The sequence below is a fragment of the Pinus tabuliformis genome, chromosome J, assembly GCF_031772625.1.
Source record: "Pinus tabuliformis cultivar Carrire ecotype Pingquan chromosome J, CPIR1, whole genome shotgun sequence".
Classification (NCBI taxonomy): Eukaryota; Viridiplantae; Streptophyta; class Pinopsida; order Pinales; family Pinaceae; genus Pinus; species Pinus tabuliformis.
In genome coordinates this window covers 775,401,157-775,428,016 of record NC_142295.1, presented here as the reverse complement: position 1 = coordinate 775,428,016, position 26,860 = coordinate 775,401,157, and positions in this window count along the sequence as shown.

Genomic DNA, 26,860 nt, shown 5'->3' with positions numbered 1-26,860 from the left:
ATCATTGAACCTTGTCCTTTTGTAGCATATCCCACCAAAATGCAACATGTCCCTTAAAATTTTTCATGTAAATTAAAACAAGATTGGGGTCCTAAAAATTCTCATAGTCAAAGTGTATTTTAATCTCATCCTATCCAATCAATGAGAGTCTTAGCCTTCATACTATCATCATATCATGAAACTTACACCTTTGTGATAGCTCTTTCTTTAAAAAATGATATCAAACATATTGTTTTACTTAGTTCCTTCTAATTTATCTCTTCTTCAATCTCATATTCCAACTATACATTTTCTTTAACATCCCCAAGTATTCTATTTCACGGGTTTTCTATTTTTCTTCTCAATTCCTCCAACTCTTAGCTCCTTGCACTTCCCCGTGATGATCCTTCCCTTTGTTCTGTCCTTCTAAAAGAATGTCTAGTTTTCCTTGTTACACTAAAAAATGTCACCTTGACTACTTACAGTTAGTATGGCTCCAATCAACAAGTCATGCTACCCTCTTAGGCAAGTCTCATGCCTCTGTTATCCATCTCAAACTCAAAGAAGAGAGAAAGTCTTGTAAAAATCATGTTTATCTCTGGGGTCGCAGGTTCTCTCTAGCCTTACCTGCGGGGACGCTGATCATGTTCACAAAATATGCGTCCATGGACGCTCTGTATGTTAAGGGACAGGTGCGTCCCTCTGTAAAAGGCAAAATGCGCGAGTTTTATCTTGAAAAAGTTACTTGTGGTTACTTCTAGAACATTCTAGAGGTCGGTTCGATGAAATGGATGCGCCTCCAGTTGGTTCATGTATCTCTATTAAGGGGGAACCTATCCCATCAATAAGGGAGCTATCCCACCCATAGAGGGGGATGATCCCATTGATAGTGGACCTGAATAACCTCTTTACAGCACTATAAATGAAGGCATTGAGCCAGAAGGAGGAGAGGTTGGAGCTATACATTTTCTTTGGGTAAATGCTGCAGGATTTAGGTCTTCCATTAGAGCCTTTGTGAGGAGAGATTGTCTTCACTTGATTCTACTTGGGAGAGGGTGAGCTTTGTCAAAGTAGAGGAAAACCCTTGATGGACCCTGGGAGGAACTTGCACAACACCAAGGCCAGGTTGTAAGAGTTTCTTTGTTTCGTTATTAATACAAACTGGTTTATTTTTCTCAATAGCTTGTGTTAATGAGTTATTTCATGTGTTCCTTGGTCTGCATGTTGAATATATGTTTTATTATATGAAATGCAAGTGCTTGGTAATTGTTTGATTGTTTGTGGTTGCAGGAATTGACTTGAAGGAGGAGCTCATCCGGATCGTCAAGAACGGACTTCAACAACAGCGTTTTGGAATAAGGTAAGCCTAAACACTTGTAGTTTTCATGTTGTAAAAGGTGTATTTAGAGAAAGATCACTCCATTTTGTCTTGTTTGTCATTAGAATGTCTTAGACTTCTAGGAAGGTCAGTCGTGTCCGCACCCTTGACAGATTCCGTGTGACAAATTGGCGACCATACTGGGGAATCCATTAATGAGAGAGTCTTTTCCTTTATATGAACTTTGCTTTGAGAAAATCATTTTTATTTTCTGGTTTTTGACTGTGAGAATTAGTATTTGGGTGGCTTAGCTGTAGCTTTAGTTGGCTTTAGTTTTTCTTCCTTTTTCCAGAAAGACGCAGTCTCTGTGTGCTGCACAGTGCGTCCTTGGACGCGCTGTTGTCGACTGCACAGTGCGGGGTCGCACCTGTGACAACTGCTGACCTGCGTCTTCCTGTAAAAGTTAAGAAAATTCCATTTTTGCCTTAAATTACTTTTAGATTTTGTTTTTTCTTAGTGTTTTCTGCCCAGATCCTTTAGTACCCTGTCAAGAATTCTTACCTGAACTGGTTTTGTGAGCTTTGAGTGTTTTAGTGGTTTTCAACGAAGTTTAGACCTAGGGTTTGATTTTTGGAAAGGCTTTGTAGTAACTTTGAGCTTAGAAAGTTGTCCAGCCTTAGATATCTCTGGTTAGTCAACCTTCTTAGAAGTTGAGCCTGCCGTAAAGTCTCCTTGTTTGAGCAACTTGTCATTTGAGTTGTTTTGGGTCAAATTTCGAATTGCTTGTTTTTAAAGTATTGATTTCCATTTTCAAAAAGGACAAAAAGATTAGAATTTTGTTTTGACTAGTTTTTGGTTCTGCAATAAGCTAGTCCTTGATTTGATTGTGATCAAGTAAAACACCTTAGAAATAATCATTGTTAGTTTTGGCCTCGTTAAGATTGCTTAGAGTAAATTTGCCTTTAGTTTGCTTATGAGTGCATTTTCATAGATTTTAAGAGTTGTTAAGATTGATTTTTGGTTATATTAGATTTATTTGCTTTATTAAAAGAAAAATACAAAAACATCTTCTTAAAAGTCTTGTTTCAAGTAGCTTTTTGTTTTCAAAAGAAGAAAAGAGTTTTTTCGTGCATGTAAAGAGAAGTTATGTTTTTATGCTTGGAAAAGAAAAACGAATTGTTTCTTTGATTGTCTTCAATTAAGAAGTTGCTTTTATAAGGATTGCATTCTCTCAACTTTTTAGTTAAGCAATTCATCGAAAAAGTAAAGTAGTGGATAAATCATTTTAGGTGCATTTTGTAGTGGTTTCGAGTCGAGTCAACATACCACTAGTTTCACTTCCATCACCTTTTGACTTAAGAAACAACCTTAAAAGTAACGCTTAAATTAAAATCAATCTAGTAATCTTTATTTTTCTAGGGCTCTGAAGCACCAACATAGCTTAGGCTAGGGTCTTGGAGTAGGTGAGTACTTAACTCTCCAAGACTACAAAACCAAACAGATAGTCTATCTTGAGTAGAACAAATCCAATTGTTTCAGTTACATTCTGGGAAAGCTCCTCTTAAAGGAGAAACACGAGCTCGTGTCCGAACCAGTGAGGGGATCATTCCTCCCTCGTTGGGAACGACGCCAGGCAGTACGTATTACAAACGGTAAACCTCGGATTAACCATTGTCGAGGAGCCAGGGGTCACTTATCGGTAAACCTTGGATTGTTGTCAAGGAGCCGGTAAGGGGATTGGAGCTTGCTACTCTGCCCTTGCGTGCTGTCGGAGTTTAGACTGTTCCCCCAGGTGTAATTGTTGTGATTGGTAACCTTAGTGGCCATAATATCTAGGATTCTACCCAAGGTGACGGTGGAGGGAAGGTCCCACTGTACCTGGAGCAGACGTCGGTTATACTCACTTGGATTTTCTGGGGGGTTCGCTTCACTTCGAGACGGTTAAAGTGGAGGAACTTGGTCCAGTCTATTCATTAAGCAGGTTGCCGGGGTAACTGTTCCACCCACTATTTCTGTACTGAATCCTGCGAGGTTGGGCCTAATCACCAACTAGCGCTTTTGGTCCGGAAGACTACTGTTTGTGTGTGGTTTGACGCTCTAGATTATTTAGGCGTGTGCTTCAAATTTGATTGGTTCTTTAGAAGACTTTAGGTGGTTTGATTTGAAATTTTTTACTTTGTTTTCGTGTGTTGTAGTTAAAATCTTTAATTGTGGCGGAATTACCGAGAAGGTCCCGTCGTATTGCGGGCCAGTCTCCTGAAGTTGTATCTGTGGCCGAATTGTTGAGAAGATCCCGTGAACTTAGGGGTTCACCTCCTCGAGACGACCCCAGTTATTTAGAGGGTTTAAAGGTCCTTGTAACTCCTAGTGGCAGTAAAGTAGGTCCACCTGAAGAAGGAGAATCTTCTTTGGTAGTCCATCCAGATTACGAAAGATTAGAAACAGGTTACAATCCCGAAGCTGTTACAGTTTCCGAGCTTGCTGGTAGTTTTTCATCTGCCAGTGAAACAGGCGAAGAACCTGAAATTTCAGAACCTGTTACTCCAACTCCTAGTGTTCCTGATTCACCAAGAATAGAAAGAATTATCACCGAAAATCTTCCTGTTGGATTAATTGCTATAGAAGAACTTGTTCCAGAGGAAGAAATAGGCGTTTCTGATTCTGAAGATCTAATTACCCTTGATCTAAGGGAGCGTGAATCCATCTTTTACAGTCCTCCTAGAAGTGAGTCTTGGTACCTTGCATTAACCAATTTTTTAGACAACTCAGTAGGTTTTTCTACACCTCGTACTCCGGTTCCACCTAGAGGAATTCATTCTCCTGTAAATATGTCTGGTCAGTCGTCTGTGTTTTCGCAAAGTCCTGAATCATTTTTACATGGCGGTCCTTCTGTTCCTACTGGGTATCAGTCACTTTCTGGTACCTTTGCGGGAGCATCTCCTCAACCTGTTGATCATGGGTTATTAGTTGGAAACAGTGGTAATGTACCATTGAGTATAGGTGAAGTTTATATGATGTCAGGTTCAACTCCCATTAACCAACCTCAAGGTGGCCAATTACCGCCTGGGGGGCAACCTTCGTTAATGCCTGGGGGGCAACCTCAAGGTACTTCATTTGTGACTGGGGGGCAACCTCAAGGGTATCAACCCCAAGGGTATCAACCCCAGCCTCAATATGTACCCCAAAGTCAACCTCAGTATCAGTATCAACCTCAAGGATGGCAACCTCAAGGATGGCAACCCCAAGGGTATCAACCCCAAGGGTATCAACCTCAAGGATACCAACCTCAAGGTCAAGGTCAACCCCAGTATTCGTATTTACCTCAAGGTTATCAACCTACGGGTCAATACCCTGGTCAAGGTTATCAACCACCTCAAGGGCAATCATATGGGACTACACCTTACAGTTATCAACCCTATCCTCAATACGGCTATGGATCTCAGTATCCTCAACCTGTTACGAGTCAATACCCTGGAATGTTAACATGGGATCCGTCACAGGGTCAACAGATGTCGCAACCAAGTATACAGTCGGTACCTCAAGCAGGACAACCTGCAGTTCCTGGTCCACCCCAGCAACCGCAACCTGTCCAGTCAAGTGTTCAGACCCCTGTAACTTCTGTAGTTACTCAGCCGCCAATTGCACCGAGTACTCCACCTCACACGGCTGCAGCAACTACCGCTTCATCTACCATGCTTACATCTGGAGTATCGGCAGCTCCGGTTTCTACTGTCCCTGTAACCGTTCCTCAGACATCTGTACCGTTGTCTGGACCCACGGTTCAAACCACAGTCCAGATGCCTGCAGGTCAACCTGGTACAAGTACGGTTGTTACTACTCAACCTCAATTTGTTCAACCTCCGTACCAGGGACAGTATCAACCTGGTCAAGCTGCCCAACAACCGGTTTACCAGTATCAACCGTATCCTGGGTACAATTATCAACCACCTCAACAACCCCAGTACGGTCCGGTTAATCCTGGTTTTCCAGGAGGATATAATATCCCCAATGCGAATCCTGTTCCTAGTTATCCTGGATATCCTCCTCCTGGGGCTGGTATTGTGACTCAGAGTTTCCGAGATCCTAACCGGCAGTTACCATTTATTGCGACTTTAGATTTACCCGACTTGACGCGCCTAACGAACGATCCAATTCAATATCTTCCGTTCTGGCCGCCAATGCCAAATAAGTTGCCCAGCGATATACCCAAGTTCGAAGGTAAGTCTGGAGAGGATCCGTCTAATCACGTGATGACTTACCACCTCTGGTGTGCATCAAATTCCATCTCAGATGATTCTATCCGCTTACGTCTTTTCCAGCGTACACTCATTGGTCTCGCAGCCAAGTGGTACATTGAGTTGCCACGGGCTTCTTTTTACAACTTTAGCCAGTTAGCTACTTCATTCTTAACTCATTTTCAGTTACCAGTCAGATACGATAATGGTACGGAATTATTAACTTCGCTAAAACAATCGACATCCACGTACATTTCTGATCACATCCATGAGTGGAGACGTCGAAGGAGATTAGTGAAAGTTTTTATCCCGGACCAAATTTTAGCTGAATGGTTTGTAAAATCATTATTACCAAGAATTACTGAAGATGTAGCTAAGGCCGGCGTAGTTACTGAGGAGCAAGTCATTGCTCAGGCACAATACCTTGACTTAGTTTACACTCAGTCGGGTACGTTACACGAGAAAATTCCGGATCTTCCAAAGTCAAACCAAATCGCTGCTGCTCCTTCGGGATCTCATGCCGCTGATGGTATGATCGGTATCGTGACTACGAAGAGTAAGAAGAAGTCTTCCAAGACCTCCAATACTCCAATTATCACTTTGCCTGATTCTCCGACAGGAGAGTCTTCTCCTCCTGAACTTACCGCCGACATTCACGCTGTAGAGTCATCTACGGCCAAATCCAAAAACGGTGGAAAGAAGAAAGGAAAGAAGAAGGCTAAAGCAGACAAGGCTCCAAAGGAGAAAACGGAAAAGTCGGAAACTAATGACGAAAAGCGCAAACCTCGTTATCCTTGTCTCATTTGTGAAGAAGATCATTTTACGAGAGACTGCCCTCATCGGGCCGAGGTAGTGAAAATAGTTAAAGGTTCTCCGACTCCTGCTGTGTTAAAGAATCCATTCCCCGAGCAGGAAAATAAGATGATAGGTTCTTCTTCGAATGCCAGTGAAGAACCCATTTTGATGATGTCTCATGTCAGGATTGCGACTCGATCGCAAGATTATGGTAGTAAGGCTCCTGTTGATGGTAAAGAAGCAGAATCTTCTAACTCTAACCCATCAACCTCAGCTCCTGGTTCCGATCCACTACAGATCGAAAAACCTAACCCAGACTTAGTGATTAAGCCGCCCGCCAAGGGTGTACTTCGAAGGTCTGCTTTCAATCCACATGCGAGAGCAGCCCAGAATTACAACATTGTTGAAGACTTAGCTGTTTCACCTTCAGCAATGTCGGCACTCGAAGTGCTGCAATCATGTCCAGCGCAACGAAAATTGCTTTTGTCGGCTATTGGAGCTGTCGATGTTCAGGACCCGAACCTAATGATCTTTGATCTAGAAAGTAGTACACCGCGTCTCCCCCATCAAATGGCTTTCCAAATTCCAGTGATAGTCAAAAACAGGCCTATTCATCGGACTGTGATTGATGAGGGAGCTTCTACGTGTATTATGTCGATTCAATGTTGGAGATCGCTTGGTTCTCCTTCGTTGAACCAATCCCCCACCATCCTTAAGGCCTTTGATGGCCGTGGGTTCCGTCCGTTTGGTATTCTACAAGAATTGCCTATAGGGGTCGAAGGTAAAACCGTTAGTCTGGATGTGGAAGTGGTTGATGCCCCTCTAGACTACAACCTTCTTTTGGGTCGAAGTTGGTCATATGCTATGACAGCGGTCGTTTCATCGGTCTTCAGAGTCATTAAGTTTCCACATAACGGTAAGATCGTGACTATTGATCAGCTGACATACTTTTCATCCGACCCAACCTCTTCAGAAACTATCCAGCATGTTGGTAAAACGACAATCCCTTATAGGGACATTGGTGTAGGTTTAGTTAAGGATTCCGGTTTACTGGGAACTTTTCCTCTCCCTCCACTCAATGCAGACCCTTCGTTCGCAACAATTCATATGATCACGTCAGAAAACATTATTTATGATGATCCTTGGTATGTTCCCTCTGACTCTGAGCTAGACTCACTCGGTGATGTTATGCCGTTGAGTCCGTATGAGATTGCTTATGAAGCTCTTATGTCTTTTACCGACTTTCATTCAACCGACCAAATGAATGTGGTCAGTGAAGAGTCACTTTTCACCTCACCCTTAGAACGGATAACGTTTCCCGAAGAAGTGTCATCTGACGAACAACTTCGCGAAATCCTAAGTGTAGATGATCTACCATGGGACGATCTCCATCACAGATCTTCGTTTTTACCTAAGGATGATGCTTTGAAAATGATTTTTCATCTATCTTTACCGCTGAATATGTCAAAGACGCTCAGGATCCAACGAAACATTCTGATTCAGAGCTGAATTTAGGGAATATTTCTCGTACTATTCCCATTGATATTTCAGTGAAGCCCGGAATCAAGGAGAACATTCATATAGGTGCCGCATGTACTGACGAAGAAATTGAAACTTACAAGGCCCTATTCCAAGAATTCCGCGACGTGTTTGCCTGGTCCTACGAAGAAATGCCAGGAATCGATCCTGCCATTGTTGTTCATGAAATCAAAACCTACCCGGATGCTAAACCCATTCGGCAACGGTTGCGTCAGATTCACCCTCGAAAAGCAGCTGCAATCAAAGCCGAAGTCGAAAAGCTGTTGAAAGCAGGTTTCATTTATCCGATCCCGTTAACGGATTGGGTATCGAATATTGTTCCCGTCAATAAAAAACAAGGAACAATAAGAATCTGTATCGATTATAGGGATATCAATCGAGCTTGTCCAAAAGACAACTATCCTACGCCTTATATCGATCAAATTATTGATGATTGTGCCGGAAGTGAGATGTTTTCCTTCATGGATGGTTTCTCGGGTTATAATCAAATCAATATTCTACCTGCCGATCAACCAAAAACGGCATTCATTTGTCCATGGGGGACATTTGCTTATTGCAAATTACCTTTTGGCCTTAAGAATGCCGGTGCTACTTTTCAACGGGCCATGTCTTATGCATTTCATGACATCAAGCACATTGTGCAACCCTATCTCGATGATTTGCCTGCTCATTCTTTACACCGAGCTGATCACCTTGTCCACCTACGAGCAATCTTTATGAGGTGTAGGCATTATCGAATTCGGTTGAATCCCCACAAGTGTGTTTTCTGTATAGAAACAGGTCGATTGCTGGGATTTGTTGTTTCCAAAACCGGCATTCGCGTCGATCCCTCGAAAGTCGAGGCTATCATCCAATTGCCTCCTCCTTCGAGTTTGCGCCAACTCCAAAGTTTGCAAGGGAAAGCAAACTTTTTACGCCGATTCATCCCTAACTACGCCGAGGTCACTAAAGGTTTTACACGGTTGTTGAAACAGAACGTACAATTCTTTTGGGACGAGATTGCTCAACAATCTTTTGATGCACTGAAACACGCGTTGACCCATGCACCGTTATTGCATCCTCCCAACTACAACCAGGACTACTTCTTATACCTCGCAGCTTCGCATTCCACCATTGGAATGGTGTTAGTTCAAGAAGATGAATTCAAGGCAGAGCATGTGATATATTACCTTAGCAGAACCTTAAATCCAACTGAGTTAAAATATTCACATGTGGAGAAATTGGCCCTGGCAGCCGTTCAAGCTGTCCAGCGTTTTCGTCACTACATTCTTCTCCGCAAAACTACTGTTATTTCGGATTGCAACCCTATGATTTATATCTTGACAAAACAACTGCTAGGGGGCAAGTACTCTAAATGGATCGTCATCCTGCAAGAGTTCGACTTGGAGTTTGAGAAGTCCAAGTCTAAGAAATCTTTAGTCTTTGCGGAATTGATGTGTGATTTCCCGAGTGCTGACACAGAGACTGTGGCAGAGGAGTCCATTGCGGACGAATCTTTGTTTCTTATTAGCACTGTAGATCCGTGGTATGGGGATATAATCATCTATCTCCAAACCCAAACCTTTCGGCCTGAAGCTTCCAAGGAAAACCGTCGAAAAATTCGGTTTCAATCCCAGCAATACAGAATTATTGGAGATACACTTTATCGCCTGGGGGCAGACTTAGTTTTTCGACGTTGTTTAACTCACGATGAGGCTGAGAGAGTTTTGAATGATTGTCACTCTGGAGCATGTGGCGGTCATATGTCTGGGTATGCCACAGCTCAGAAGGTGTTGCGCGCTGGCTATTTCTGGCCGTCTATGTTTAAAGATTGTATCCTTGCCGTCAGAAAATGCCACAACTGTCAAGTGTTTGATCGCAAGATGCGCGCTCCACCTGCTCCTCTCCACCCTATAATTGCCGCTGGTCCATTCGCCAAATGGGGCATTGACTTTATTACTTGTAACCCTCACTCGGCCGGGGGGCATGCGTATATCATCCTTGCGGTTGATTATTTTACTAAGTGGGCCGAGGCGATGCCTACATTCGACGCAAGCGGCAAGACAGCTGCACTTTTCGTATTCAATCATATCATAACTAGGTTTGGTGTCCCACAAGCAATCATTACGGACCATGGAAGCCATTTTCGAAATGTCATGATGACTGAACTTACAAGCCAGCTTGGTTTGCGCCACGATAGCTCTACACCTTATTATCCGCAAGCCAACGGTTTGGTTGAGTCAATCAACAAAGTTCTAGTCGTCATGATTCGACGGATCATTGGTATCCATCGAACGAATTGGCATAACATGTTATTTTCGGCACTATGGGCATATCGAACTTCAGTGAAAAATTCAACAGGTTTCACCCCTTTTCAGCTAGTTTATGGCTTAGAAGCTGTGTTACCTATTGAGTGCGAAATCCCATCACTTCAAATGGCTGTCGAATTACTTCCAGCTACTTCCGAAGAGGAGAAACGGTTGTTATACTTAGCTAAATTAGATGAGACTCGACGTGACGCTACTTTAGCTATCGAGACTCACGCGAAACGAATGAAAGCTCAGTACGATAAAAATGTAACCCCTCGAAGTTTTTCGGAAGGAGACCTAGTACTATTATATGATCAAGCTAACGATAAGCTAGGTGCTGGAAAATTCGTTCCCATGTGGCATGGGCCCTACATTGTAAAGCGAAAGCTAGCAAAAGGGGCTTATGAGTTAGTTGATTTTGATGGGGACTCTTTGGGCAAACCCAGAAATGGACTTTACCTAAAGAGGTATTATGCTTAAAATGATGGATGGAGAAATTTTTAGATAGGTTAGATTTCCTTTCTAGCTAGCAAGTGTGTTAGTTTAGTCAGTGTGCTTAGCTTAGCAAGTGTGGTTTTTCGTCATTATTTTGGCTCATCTTGGTTTTACTCTTGATATTGTAGATGTCGACGCCTCTCCAAACATACATTGGATTTGCTGATGGTGCTTGTCGTAGTACACGGAATATCTCTTCCGCAGCTTGGGTTATCTATTCGCCCTCTGACGAGTTAGTTTCTATGCATGGGGTAAGCCTCGGTCAAACAACGAATAACATTGCAGAATACAGTGCAGTGGTTGAATTATTATCCGAATCTATTTCATTTGGAATTCGACGTTTGATAGTGAGGTTAGATTCTGAACTTGTTGTATTACAGCTTAATAGAGTTTATGCCATTAGAAATCCTGTGTTATTAAGGTTGTTTTTGAGAGTGCGTCTCTTGGAACGTGAATTTGATTACATTGAATATCAACATATTCCAAGGTCTTTGAATACATTAGCAGATGCAATTGCTTCTCAAGTGTTGGACAGACATTTATAATAATCATGCAAGTAAATTTAAAGACATTTCATCATACATGTTAAACAAGATAAGCCGATAATAGTGATATATAGATATAGATAGAAGTGTGTCCAAAAATATATACATCGTCTTCGATCATAGGTTTAACACACCTTATGATCGGCAAAATGATAGTGCAAAAAGTCAAAAATGTCACATGTGACTACAAAAGTGACTAGTCAATCACTGGTGGTGCTCTCTGTACGACACCACTGCGCGGGCTATCTTGCGCAGAAATCTCCTAAACGGTCCAGGGACTGCAACCACGAAGCGCTGAAGCCTCATTGGAATGTCATCCATAGTAGTCTCAGGTATATCTGCCGTGAGACGCTCTAGATCATGCTCCAAATCGGCTAGTACTTCTGCTGTCGCATCCTGTAAGGCCGGTGCCGGTGCAGCTGGATGTCGTCTGTCGTAAGGCCGGAGATTGGCTGGACGCTGTGGTCCAACATCTGCATTTTTAAAATTTTACTGTTACTTTGAGACGATATATATGAAAAATAAAAAAATACATAATTAGAAAACTTGTGAAAATGAAAGTACCTCTGTCATCCCATTGTTCTCCCTGTGGAAGAACCATGTCCGGATCACCTCTGAAATCCATTCCGGCATATGGAAAGTCTTGTATCACAAAAAGCTGGCCCTCTAGCCAGTCGAAGTAACTGTCTGAGAATCGAACCACTGCAGCACCCTCGTCAGGATGCCGGGCCATCACCGCAACCCATCGAACAAGCTTTGGCTCCCGAGGACCCAAGTCATCAACAGTGAGTTGCTGAGGGATCAGCATAGGAACTCTCTCCAAGGCAAAGCTCACGACTAGAGGCCCATATCCAAAAGTCTTTAGTCGTCCGTTCTTTGCCTTGGTTAGTTGGCTCTTCATATGAGCCGACACAGCTTCGCACCAGTTGAAGATGGTGCCTTGGTAACAGTCAACTGCCATCCGCATTTGGGATCCGGAAGCAATGTGCAAGGCGGCCGCGCCACAAATCCTAGTGACCGTAAATGCAATAACTCTAAGTTCCGCCAGAGCGATGTGCTTTATCTCTACGCCTTTTTTATGGTGAGTCCCTGGTCTGCACCACTCCTCGCGGAGATCATCAAGGGATTGGCCACCCGGCCTGGTCCCCGCAAGGTTGAGTTGCTCACCTCTGTTTGGCAAGCCAGTGAGAAAGTATACATCCGAGGGCTCTATCTCGAGCTGGTGCCCTCCAATGTAAAAACATTGATCTTGAACGTTCCATCGCTCAACTAGCCATTCCAAAAATCTTACCTGGCCCCTCATGCCCGGTATGGTCCAATATTTGTACAATCCACATGTTCTTAAGGCATCCAGAGAGGGTTGGTGGTTAATCGCAGCTTCATCGTCTTCTACGTGCTCTCTCTCTCTCCAGTCTAACATGTTTTGGCCCTGCACATCAAAAGAGTCAATTAGAAATTAATTTGAGAAAATTTGGTGGTTTTTTGAGAGAGTTAGGGTTTTGAAATGCGCCCTTTGCGGAAGACGCACCCCGGCTTTTTAGCACAGGGCGTCCGGACGCAGCTCGCCTGAAGGCGGACTGCGTCCCCAGACCTTTTTCCCGTGTGAGAAAAAGTCGGGGGACGCGGCCCACCCGAAGGGCACCTGCGTCCGCCGAGGGGCGCATTTTGAACCCAAAACCCCCCCAAAAAATGAAACAGAGACCAAAAACAAAAAACTAAACGGATAAAAATGAAGAGTGGGATGTGTAAAATACCTCGGTGAAGCGGCGTTCGATTCCGACGGTCAGATTTTCCGCAGCAACCACGGGAAGTTTCTTGTCAAAAGCTCCTTTTTCAACCTCAACAGTGAAACGGTAAAAATGACATGGTAAAAGGTCTTTTTATAGGTTTTTTGGATGAATTAGTTCATTTTTTACCATGAAAAGATGTTTTCAAATGTATTTTTGCCTATTTTAAACAGGTATGAGTAATGTGTCGCTTTTGTGCAGGACGAAGGGATTTCAAGGGAAATTGTAATTTTTCACAAACAAAATTTCAGAGTCATCTTTTAAGCCCTTTTCTGACTCCTAAAACATGAAAAGATCGCCGAGTGTTTCTTTTTCACTCGTTAAAACGGAATTAAAAGACGGTCCCCTTTTAGCTCTTTTCTGACCGTAAAATCAGGAAAAGATTGCCGGGTTTTTGTCGTTTCAAACTCGATAAGGAAATAAAACGACGTGTCTTTGATCGCTTTTTACTTTTCAGGTCAACGATTCTATTATGAAAGTACTCCTTGGTCGCAAGATCAAGCGGTTCCCCCAGGTATTATTTTATACTTTTTCGGGCTTGAGGGACACAAATATACGAAAAAGTTCAACGTGGAGTTTCCTTAAGTTTTTCAGACTCTCTAAAAATGAAAAACGCCGAGTTTCTCCTATACTGGGCTCGTTAAACTTTTACAGTAAAGGACCTGTTCAATTACAAACAGGAACGAACCACTCCTTCCTAGGGTTCGCATTTAAACTAGGTTGGACTCGTCCGAAGGATGAGCTTATAATCAAGCATATGTTATCCTCCTCAAGCTTGTTAAAAATAAAGAGGTACTTGCCAGAAATGGTGGGGGAAAAAGAGAAGAATGAACCTATTTGTCACCTTTTGCCTCAGAAGAAACTTTATTACCGCTCTTGAACACGACACTTTTCATTCACCTGGGTTGGGAAATCTTTTACCTCACAGTTGACTAAATCACTTTGAAAATCTTTAACCGGGTTCAGGGATCAACTTTGAGTTATTCGTCACCAAACCATCTGTTGTGTCGTTATGTGTTCAAGAGGTCTGCAAGCAAAACTTTCATCTGCAAAATACTTGTCATCCATTGACCATCCCTGAGTCAGTCCTTACAGCAACATTTCTTCAACTTGAACAATGATTTCGTGTTGCAGGCTTGCCTGCAACGGGTCGCTTTCTATCGACATCGACACATTATCTAGAAAGATGACTTAGGAATCGACAGTACCTTGAAGTCTGCATGCATCAATGGCAGGTTTCTCGCCTTTGACGTCAGTTTACATCATTGACTTTCGATCAAAGGATTCCGTGAAGTGTTCGACATCAAAACATCTATTCACATTTCACGGGTTGTGCTTGGTACTTTGAGGACCATTGACATTACTGGTGGTTTCTCTCACGCTTGTTAACAGTTTACATCATTGACTGGTAATCAAGTGGTTTCTACCATGTTCGACATCGAATCATTTAATCACATGGCTAGAATCGTACCAATTCGGGAAGTAGAAGTGAAGACCCTGGATCTAGTTTCTACCATCCAGGCTGCGAGGAGTTTTGTATTCATTATCTATGTAGACTAATCATAAACAGATGGCTGCGTCCATACTGTGTCTACAAAAGTCTATAAAAATGATGTACTGCAAGATCATTCCTGTATCAGAATAGTTAGTCCATTAGTTAAAGTTTTGAATCTGAGTATGGGAATGCCTACCTCAGTGATGATATAATCTTATCCATGTATTTTGTGTTGAAAATTGCAGGTTCCAACCAGGCCATCCACAAGGCAATCCTTGAAATGATAAAGCGCTTCACCCTTCCTAGAATTACAAAACCCTATTCTATTCCAGGCTTCGCACTTTAGGGGGCAATCTGTTACACTAAAAAATGTCACCTTGACTACTTACAGTTAGTATGGCTCCAATCAACAAGTCATGCTACCCTCTTAGGCAAGTCTCATGCCTCTGTTATCCATCTCAAACTCAAAGAAGAGAGAAAGTCTTGTAAAAATCATGTTTATCTCTGGGGTCGCAGGTTCTCTCTAGCCTTACCTGCGGGGACGCTGACCATGTTCACAAAATATGCGTCCATGGACGCTCTGTATGTTAAGGGACAGGTGCGTCCCTCTGTAAAAGGCAAAATGCGCGAGTTTTATCTTGAAAAAGTTACTTGTGGTTACTTCTAGAACATTCTAGAGGTCGGTTTGATGAAATGGATGCGCCTCCAGTTGGTTCATGTATCTCTATTAAGGGGGAACCTATCCCATCAATAAGGGAGCTATCCCACCCATAGAGGGGGATGATCCCATTGATAGTGGACCTGAATAACCTCTTTACAGCACTATAAATGAAGGCATTGAGCCAGAAGGAGGAGAGGTTGGAGCTATACATTTTCTTTGGGTAAATGCTGCAGGATTTAGGTCTTCCATTAGAGCCTTTGTGAGGAGAGATTGTCTTCACTTGATTCTACTTGGGAGAGGGTGAGCTTTGTCAAAGTAGAGGAAAACCCTTGATGGACCCTGGGAGGAACTTGCACAACACCAAGGCCAGGTTGTAAGAGTTTCTTTGTTTCGTTATTAATACAAACTGGTTTATTTTTCTCAATAGCTTGTGTTAATGAGTTATTTCATGTGTTCCTTGGTCTGCATGTTGAATATATGTTTTATTATATGAAATGCAAGTGCTTGGTAATTGTTTGATTGTTTGTGGTTGCAGGAATTGACTTGAAGGAGGAGCTCATCCGGATCGTCAAGAACGGACTTCAACAACAGCGTTTTGGAATAAGGTAAGCCTAAACACTTGTAGTTTTCATGTTGTAAAAGGTGTATTTAGAGAAAGATCACTCCATTTTGTCTTGTTTGTCATTAGAATGTCTTAGACTTCTAGGAAGGTCAGTCGTGTCCGCACCCTTGACAGATTCCGTGTGACATTCCTTAACCTAACTAACATTCACGGGCCTTGTGCAAGCTTGGTTTCTCACAACTTTCCTTCCAACAATTTTGTTAAATGACCCCTCTTCTATCCCCAACCATGCACTACAAAAACACAAACAAGAAATTGCTTTGGGGAGCTTAAATGATTTATGAGACCACTTAATAGAGTAATGCTAAATAATGTACACTATCAACTATAGGAACCTAGTGTCTATCTATAAAGTCACAACTACTTGTATTCTAACATCAACAAAATTTAGAAACTAACCAATACATTAAGGAATTGAAAGATTAGGAAATAAGATAAGATACACCAACATATTTTTTTGATTTCTTATTTATATACACATCAATTTATTCTTACATTCTATGTACATTACTACTATTTGCTATGACTCGTTGTATAAACCATCTACTTCACCACTAGATGCACCTAACCATTCATCTTCCCTGTATTACTCCATTCCTTTCAAGCTTGATGAGCTCTTCTACTATTTATTTTACAGATATCACCATGTTTCTTCCTATTGCTTCTAATACTCAGGGTCCCCCTCCTGGATGTAACATTGGAACCTCACAAGGAATTAATGTTAATCAACTAGTTCTTCCCTATATGGTTGGTTTGAGTCTCAATAATTTGAATCAACTCATTAATGATCCTCTTCACCATGATCCTAATTGGCCACCCATCCCAGCCAATCTCATGTCTGATATTCCCAAATTAGAAGGGAACTTTGGAGAGGATCCCATTAACTACGTTAGATAATTTCATAATTGGTGTTCCTCTAATTCTATAATGGAGGATTTTGATACGTCTATGCATTTTTCAACACACCCTCATTGGCGTTGTTGTGAAATGGTATGTAGACCAACCCCATACATCTCATTGAATGTTTGCAACCTTTGCCAATGCATTATTATCTTACTTCCACCTATCCGCTACAATACCAGTACCGAACTTTTGACCTTATTTTGTCAAACCTTTATGACCTTCCTTTCTGATCATGTCTAGGAATGGAAAAGAAGGTAGAGCTTATGCAAAGATCTAGAATTTGAAGACCAAGCTTACATGGACTGGTTCATGTGATCCCTCTTCACTCTTATTGGTAAATGTGTCACATCTCATTTCCCTCAAAGAGGAGAAGAAGCAATCCAAAATGCTTTGTTGTTTGATCAGATCTATGCCCAATTTAGCTGTGTCTATACCGTTCTCCCCAACCTCCCTAGGCCAAGTACTTCTTCTTCACTGAGGGAATCACACATCGCAGATGGTGTAATTGGATCAATATCTTACCCACAACTTTTCCCATATCCATAAGGATCTATGCATTATGGTTGGGGGGGGGGGGGATTCCACCTACACTTAACCCCCTCCCTTAGATTCTTTATGAATTAAATACTACTAGAACACAAGTACATCTTATGTATTTTCTCATTCACATCATTCGATGCCAAAGCTCGTTGGTACTTAGCCTAGTTATTAGAATTTTATCGTGAATCCATATTATCCATGCGCATCGCCCAATGCTCCAACCTTGATGTCACCAACACCTCAACCTCCCATGCCTCATCCCACTCTGTCTCAGCAACCATCGCAACCACAGGGGAAGGTGTACACTTGGTAGAATGTTGCCCCTCCCCCTAACCCCAAGAGGAATAATAAGGGGAAGGGTAACTAAAACCAACTATCTTAGGAAAAAAAAGGAAACCAAGGTCATCATCCTAATTCAAATAAGGGTGATTAGTATAATATTACAACCCAACATAGGGTATGATGGGCATTCCAAATAGGTAATTTAAGGTCTATTTGATCATCCTTTGGCATGTTTAAATCTCTCCTTCTGCATTTGCTAATGTATTTTTCAATCTATAATTTGTTTTTAGGAAGATTAGGAGATATTTGTTATATCTTGAAGCCTAATAAATTAAATATACATGATATTTAGGATTTATTATGATGATCACATTGGCAATCAAAAAGAGAGAATCATGGTGGCATATTACTTGCTACAAGCTAATCACAACTAGGTTGGTCCATGAGCAGCTATAACTTCTCTGTGGCTGCGAGGACACTAAGGGACCATATCCACGTTATAGGATTTTTGGGGGGAAGACATGCTTCCTTCAAGGAGCCTAACCCTCACCCACTTTTTGTATAAATAAGAAATCCCAACAACTCATTAGGGATTAGAATTATAGAGGAAAGATAGTGATTATCAGAGAGGGAGACTTCTGCTTATTATTTTAGTTGTTATGTTGCATGTATAAACAATTTTTGAGGTTAATGAAAAGAATTTATTTGTTCCTAATCTAAGTTTCCTTCAAGAGACTTGAGTCTCCTTAGGTTAGGGCCCAACCCAAGTGCTCAAGTCCCTTCCTTTGTACATTTCCTTTGCATACATCTAGAATAGTTGAGAGTTTCTGCAAAATATTGTTTATGGGAAAAGAAATGTCCTTGCAAGTTTATAAGTGAGCTCTTTATTGATGCTTGGTTGTGTACCATGTGAAGATAAGTGCCAAAAACAATTCTTTATAAGATAGTAGTTTCTATTATAAGTTCATCTTATCATTTGCGTTGTTGTTTTATTTTCTACACTTAAGTAGTTTGACAGTACCTTAACCATCTTGTTTTTATCAGTTCCACTTGTACTTTGCTTGCAAATGGAATATAGTATTTTATAAATTAAATTAGCATCATTTTCATGCATTTGGTATCATCCACCTCATCACCTTTTCCCTCACTACTCTACATCTCTATACATTTTCCACTCGCTGAAAACTACCTAACTGAGCTACAAGAAACTTCTAGCCACATTTCTTCCCTTGCATAAATCAGCTCATTGATTGTGCTTGAGATTGGTAAGGTCCCTCACACCCTTGCACAACCTCCAACCACCTTTTTCATCCTTCAAACTGCTCCTAAACTCCATAAAAGTGCTCTTGGATATTTCATGTAGTAGAAGAGGGTATCTTGTAGCAATACACAGATTTCTTCAAATCACCTCTATAATTTCATCACTCAACAACATCATCTAAGCCTTGGAGATGATTTTTACAAGACTAGAGACCCCTTAGGTACTTTTCTTTCATGGTTGTAGCTTCATTCCTGCAATTAGATTATAGTGCTTCTGCTATTTGTTAGATTGAACGAGATTGATTTACCTTCAATATTATTGAGAATGTTCCTTGTATTATTGCAAGTAGAATAGAGTTTACTTCAGTCATTTCCTTTCCTGCAATAATATATATTTACTTTCTACAAATTAGATTAGGATTTCATTTTTTTCATTTATGATTAGGGTTTCTTTCAATCATTTACTTTGATGCAATCAGATTAGGGTTTCCTTTATGTCATTTAATTCTCTGCAATATAATAGGTTCTATTTCATTAATTTATTTTCTTGCAAAGATAGAATACGTTAGTTTTCCATTTACTGAATTGTTCAAGTATTTCCTGTAGCATAGTGGTCTTTGTGCATCTTAATTTCTCATCACTGCATCAAATCAGCCTAAATAGTACATTTCATGTTGTACATATAATATGAATACCTCTTAAGTTTGTACGAACTTTGTATTGATAATTAAAGTTGATCACCTCGGGAGTTGCAACATTCTTGTTTTAAAATTTGGGCTCATCACTTTTTGGCACTATTTTTGGGGAGGTATGAGCTCAAAGGTCATAGAGGAATTGGAAAAGTCACACGGGAGCTCAAGAGTCATGAGGGAAGGTCAAGAGTCACATGGGAGGTGAAGAGTCACCTCATTTGTTATAAATAAACCCTCATGCCTCAAGCAAGGGGACTTTGGACTTTTCACCTTAGCTTTTGTAGTTTGGCATAGGAGAGAAGATCTTTCTTTGGAGGAGCAAGTAGTGGCTTAATGTTCCACTATTGGGGCTAGTGTGACAGCATTGTAATTTTGTATCTTCAGAATTCCACTTAATATATGAAACTCTTGGAGCCGACACATTTTCATGAATATGTCATGAATGATTGTGAGGCTATTCTTCAATTGTTTGTGGTGTATGTCTACATTAACACATACTAATGAAAATGAACTATTTCATTGGCTTTGGTATGCATCTTGTTGAATGTGCATTGTTACTTGATTTTATGATCGTTGTTATCTTGTGAACTACTTTGCAGGTTATTCAACAATTCTTTCCATGCTCTTGTGTGTATCTTTAAGGATAGTACTATTAATTTTCTTCTAGAGGCTCACTCTCGCTTTCCCTTCTGTGAAAGAACCTCATACACATTGCAATTGTATGCCTCATAGTGTCCACTTGCTTGTTTCAAAGATTTTTTGTATAATCTCTTATGTTGATAATTGTAGCCAAGGAAAATCCATAATATTATGGATATTGGCCTTATTTCCCTGTTGGGGCTCCTACTCCAAATGGTGTGAGGTCTAATTGGAACTTCATACCAAGTAGACCCCCCTGTGTTGGTAGACTTCTAGCACTATCAACAAGTAGGAATGGATTCTTATCACTTCGTAAAGTATTTTATGGACACAATAATGTACTTTTGACCTTTCACTAAAGCAAGTTGATTCCTTGTAAAATCAACCCCCATATAGCTAAGAGTCCAATGTTAAAACATGGTATAAAGGAGCTAAATGAACACACATCTCTCTCATAAATATATGACACGAGTGAGATTTTTAATCACTTCAACACTAAGAAAATAAATGGCCATAAATATCTTGCACACAATATTTATATGTTGTTAAACTAGAAAGATGATTACCACAAGCCCCAGTGTAATAATCATTAAGGACCTTCTCGACCTCCTCATGACTTAGGCATCGAGATAAAATGAGATCAACCCCTTGGAGATATCGAGTGTCATTGATGGTGAGGTATCTATTTTCATGATGGTGTGTGTGTTGACACTAATTGTGAGAAATGTGACAAGGAAATGTTTGGGTACAGAGATTTAGTAGGATGTATTTAACTAAGAATTATCATAGGAAATAAGGAACAAATGATTATATAGAAAATAATAATTTTAAACAAGATCCTCATTATCTAAAAGTTGTTGAGATTTTCTGTTTGGGATGAAATAGGAAAAATCTCAGCTGGTGACAACAATAGGAATTCAGGTCCTAGATTAACTCCAGGTTGTTGGGAGGGAGTTAATGCCTCCTATATTTGATGTGAGGGAATTAATGAGGCTGTTAGATTCTCTAGGCTATATAACAGGCAACCATTCGGATGTTTGCTAAGAGAGTGTGAGGATTTCATGATGTAATCTCCTAATTTGATTAATAAACTCCTGATGCCTATGTTTGGTGGACGTAGCCCGGATTGGTTGGGTGAACCACGTTAAATATTGTATCATATGTGTTTGATTTTCTGCTGTGTGTTTTATTGGTTTGCTGTGCCTCTGAATTCCAACAATTGGTATCAGAGCTTGTTGGATGAGCGGCACTGCTGTAGCACGGAGTTGGTTTGGAGGTGGAGCGCTGTAAAACTTGTGCGCGTGGAGCTGTTGGTGGTGCGTTTGCTGGATTATCGCTGAGGCAAGTTCTATACCTGCGTGCTGATGCGTGAAGGAGAGGCGCCAAACCAGCGTGCTGTTGCGTGGAGGAATGACACATTACCTGGCGTAAACCTGTTTTGGAGCGTGGGTGAAGCGCTGGTTCGTTGGAGCCTGAACGGTATGTTAAATAATACGGCCTGTTGTTTCCAAATATTGTTGTCGGCCCGAATGTCATTCATATGACTACTGCGCGTTTTTTTTTTTTGTTGTTGGTATACAACCACTTGTTCCCCGTGCGTATACGCCGTATGTCTAGCTGCGAAAATCAAATCAGCGCCCGTGGCATTTTTTGGTTACCTGCAGAGTCTCTGTCCTCCCACAGTTAACACGACATCGCAATACCACTCTGGTCCGAAAGGGCGTGCATTTAGTGGCCTCTCCTCGGTTTTTTGTCAGTGCCTCTATCCTCTTACAGCAGTCTCGACAACAACCGTTGTCTGTCCCTTGCAACCTTCATAACCACGCTTTGATACAATGCAATGCCAGTTAGAGAATTCAAGTTCTATTGTGTATACCATTCTATCGATAGCTCCATTGATTTAAAACGCAGTGGGAATGTTTAAAGCGCAGTTTAAAGTGAAATTAAATTGAATAGTCTCTGTAGTAGGGAATGGCAGCGTAAAAATAGTTGAGTCGTTTTTAAAAAAAAAAAAACGCAGTGCCAGCATTCACTTCTTTAAAAACGCAGTGACAGCATTCATAAATTCGAACTCTGAGTACTTTAGTGGGCGGCCCTTGCAATTCTCTGCGAAACAGTAAATAACAAAACCGTAAATAAAAGATTGGTTTATTGGTGCAAAGAAAACACAAGAAGTGTATGTATTTTGTTTTATAGGGTGGAATTTGCACAAGTGCAAGGAAAGTGTTTTGTTTTTTAAGTGCAAAGAGCAGTTTTTTTTGTAAAGGCATAGGCAGTTTTGTTCTTTGTTATGTAAAAACAAAGGCATAGGCATTGCTGGTTGGATATTTGGAGATTACTGTGTTTTTTTGCTGATATCAAATGGCGAAAACTCAAAGTGCCCATTTTGAAATTGAGAAGTTTAATGGCAAGAATAATTTTGAGATCTGGAAGGTGAAGATGCACGATCTGATGGTTCAACAAGGTGTGGCGAAAGCACTGTTGGGGAAAAACAAAAGACCTCCTTCCATGACGGAGGATGAATGGGATGAGATGGACGATAGAGCTCTAAGCGCAATTCGGTTCTGTCTGGCAGACGATGTTCTGTTCAACATTGTGTCAGAGAAAACAGCCGCAGGCTTGTGGTCAAAGCTTGAGAAGCTCTATATGATGAAATCTTTGACAAATCGGATTCTCCTAAAACGGCAGCTTTACAGTTTGCGGATGAAAGAAGGTACCTCAATTGCTGATCACCTGAATGTTTTTAATACCTTGTTGGTGCAATTAAACAGTCTAGATGTGAAATTTGATTAAGAGGATAAGGCAATAACTCTATTATGTTCTTTGCCTGAATCCTGGGATCACAACTCCAAATGAACCTTTTTGTTATCAGGAAGTTGTAGAAGGTTCAAATAGTGACAAATAGAAAGCAGCCATGAAGGAAGAAATGATGGCCTTAGGTAAGAATGGTACGTGGGATCTGGTTGAACTTCCCAAAGGCAAGAAAATTGTGGGATGCAAATGGGTCTTCAAGCTGAAACGCGGTGTGAATGATACAGAAGACAGGTACAAAGCTCGGCTGGTTGCAAAAGGGTTTTCTCAGAAAGATGGCATAGACTTTCAAGAGATATTTTCACCAGTGGTTAAAATTGTTTCAATTAGAATTGTGTTAGCATTAGTGGCTTTGTTTGATTTGGAGTTGCAGCAGTTAGATGTTAAGACTGCATTTCTACATGGTGATTTAGATGAGGAAATATATATGGAACAACCGGAAGGGTTTGTTTAGCATCGCAATGCGAAATTTGTCTGCAGGATCAAGAAGTCATTATATGGCCTGAAGCAGTCACCTCGGCAGTGGTATAAGAAGTTTGATTCTTTCATGTTGAGTCAGAAATATGTAAGGAGTGAATATGATCATTGTGTTTATTTTAAGCAGTTAAATAATGGCATGTTCATTATCTTAGTGTTATATGTTGATGATATGCTTTTAGCAAGCAAAATCATTGTATAAATCAACAGGTTGAAGACTCAAATGGCAAGGACGTTTGATATGAAAGATCTAGGAGCGGCAAGACAGATTTTGGGCATGGAGATTTTCAGAGACAGGAGTAATGGTAAGCTGTGGCTATCACAACAGAAGTATGTTGAGAAAATACTTTTGAGGTTTGGTATGAATAATGTGAAGCCTGTGTCAGTCCCTTTAGCTTCCCATTTTAAGCTTTCTTCGAGTTTATGTCCTAATACAGATGAAGAAAAGGATTATATGTCTCGAATTCCTTATGCCAATGTAGTAGGATGTTTGATGTATGTGATGGTGTGTACACGACCAGATATTTCTCAGGCAGTTGGGGTTGTCAGCAGGTACATGGAAAATCCGGGTAAAGAACACTGGTCAGCAGTGAAATGGGTGCTTCGGTACTTGAGAGGCACAAGTAGTTATTGTATTTCTTACAATAAGAGTAGTGAATTTGTTTACGGATATGTTGATTTGATTTTGTAGGTGATTTGGATAAGAGAAGATCAACTTCAGGGTACGTCTTTACTCTTGCAGGTGGAGCTATCAGCTGGATGTCAAAGCTACAGAATATTGTTGCTTTATCCACTACTGAAGCAGAATACATTGTTGCTTCGCATGCTTGCAAAGAGGCGGTTTGGTTGAAAGGTTTGCTTGGTGAGTTTGGTAGGTTACAGGACAACATCAGGTTACTTTGTGACAGTCAAAGTGCAATACATTTGGCTAAGAATCCGGCCTATCATAGTAAATCAAAGCATATTCCAATCAAATATCATTTTGTAAGACAGGTTATCACTGAAAGGGGAGTTTCTCTTGAAAAGGTGCATACAAAGGAGAACTGTGCAGACATGTTCACGAAACCAGTTTTATTGGAGAAGCTACGCTGGTGTTTGGCTTCTCTTGGCTTGCAGAAAAGATAAAATAATAATAAAAGGGCATCAGGTGAATTGTTGTCAAGGTGGAGATTGTTGAGATTTTCTGTTTGGGATGAAATAGGAAAAATCTCAGCTGGTGACAACAATAGGAATTCAGGTCCTAGATTAACTCCAGGTTGTTGGGAGGGAGTTAATGCCTCCTATATTTGATGTGAGGGAATTAATGAGGCTGTTAGATTCTCTAGGCTATATAACAGGCAACCATTCGGATGTTTGCTAATAGAGTGTGAGGATTTCATGATGTAATCTCCTAATTTGATTAATAAACTCCTGATGCCTATGTTTGGTGGACGTAGCCCAGATTGGTTGGGTGAACCACGTTAAATACTGTGTCATATGTGTTTGATTTTCTACTGTGTGTTTTATTGGTTTGTTGTGCCTCTGAATTCCAACAAAAGTGACTCTCACATAAGCTTATCAAAATCTAGGGACTTGTTCAATTTAGAAGATGCAATTTCTAACTCAAATTATTGAAAAAATACAATCAATTTGGAGTACTTTCCTTGAACTATTCATTGGGTCAAGATATGCCACATTGGATTAGTATCTATGATCAATATCAGAAATTTATGAAATATGGACTACTATTGAGGAAAAATTCTTAACATGAGAATACTACAATCCAAGTCTAGTAAGACTTTTGATCAAATAATACACTACGTGCTCCTGATTTGAATTATCCTCTTGAACCAAAACCACATTGATGGTTGATTAAAATGCCACAACGTATTTGATTTAATTGGGTGGAATCAAAAAAGGAGTAGACATTAGAGCCTTTTGCAAGGTATCAAATGATCATTGGACTTGATCATAAATGAGACTCCTTGTTTGAACAAGCACATGAATCATTTTGTGATCTTCGACTTAATTGGTGATAAATCATTGCAAGAAGTTTATATTTCCTTGAAGGACTTGAGGTTGAAAAATATTGGATGGGGGGGAATTGGACTATCACCTCAACCTTGAATGGGTTACCCATAATCAAATAGTTGGAAATAATGAAACCAAACAATCACCTAGACATTACATAGAATATATGAGGATTCAAACAAAACATTATAGTGGCATTATCTTTTGAACACTACATGGAAATGAATGTTGCAAGTAATATTGGAAATTAATCATAATAAAATAAAAAATCCTCCTTTGCCATGAAAATCCATAAGTGCGTAATGGAATTAATACTTATAAGCAAGGAAAAAACAACAAGGAGCAATAAAAAAGTTATTATGAGGTACAAGATTAGACAACACTCATGCTCTCGAAATTGGAGGCATCAGATGGGTTGGTGTTCATTTCTCAAGGAGAGATATTATTCCTTTTTCGAGGCACACCCCTATCATTTCCTCACCACCACATGGACGGTGAATTACCCCCTGCACTGCATGGCTAATATATGGTCTGGTGTTGGGATGAGGATAATTAGAATGTCGACGCTAAAACATTTAATTCACATGTAATTAGAGTCTCATCTAGACATTTACCATGGCAAGTGGATTTTCCAATGAATCTCAATTGGTGGTTTAGCTCGAAATCCTCTCGATTTTCATTCAATGGAGGAGGCCCTAGTACTTAGAGGATTAATGGCTTATTATATGGGAGAATTCTATCAGTTTCATGCTTAAAAATTTGGCATTTATATCCCCTCTAGGCCTGCTTGCGGTGCAAGCTCCTCTCGTCCATGTCATTTCAAACTCTTATTCCTTAAGCTTATGTAGTTGTTCTATTTAGGAATGGATAGAAGTGGTTCTTCTTCTAAGGATTCTGACTTGATGGACATGAACTAGATTCTGGACAAAGTCGTTGTGGTGATGGAGAGCATGCAATTGTGGTACAAAGCGAGGCAATAGGTGGAGCAAAAGGCATGCAATTGATTGCAAATGATTGTTAATTCACAACTTGAGTTTATGTAGGCTAAGATTGATTAGGCCCAATGTGAATTTAGGATGGAGTTAACAACATTACACTATAATCTAGAGGAGATTGAGGAACTATACATTGTCTGTTTGTAGCTCACTCCAGAAGAATCCAAGTCAGAGGAGGCATCAACAAAAAAGAGAGGAAAGTTAACTTGACTTCTTGGACATCCATATTGACCAGTAGTCATGTTAGATTGTTCTATTATTTTTTGTTTTATATGAAATGCATATATATATTTCTTTTAGGTGATTTTTTTTCAAGATATATAGTATATTAGACTACATGTATGTTGGACTTCATAATTCATAATTTTGATGAATATTGATGAACTTTGTAATGGTTCTGGCCTAGAATCCATATTCTACATTTTTTAATAGAAAAAACTCTACTTGTTTCTTTAAAAATAAATACTACATGGAAATGAGGTGGATGATTGA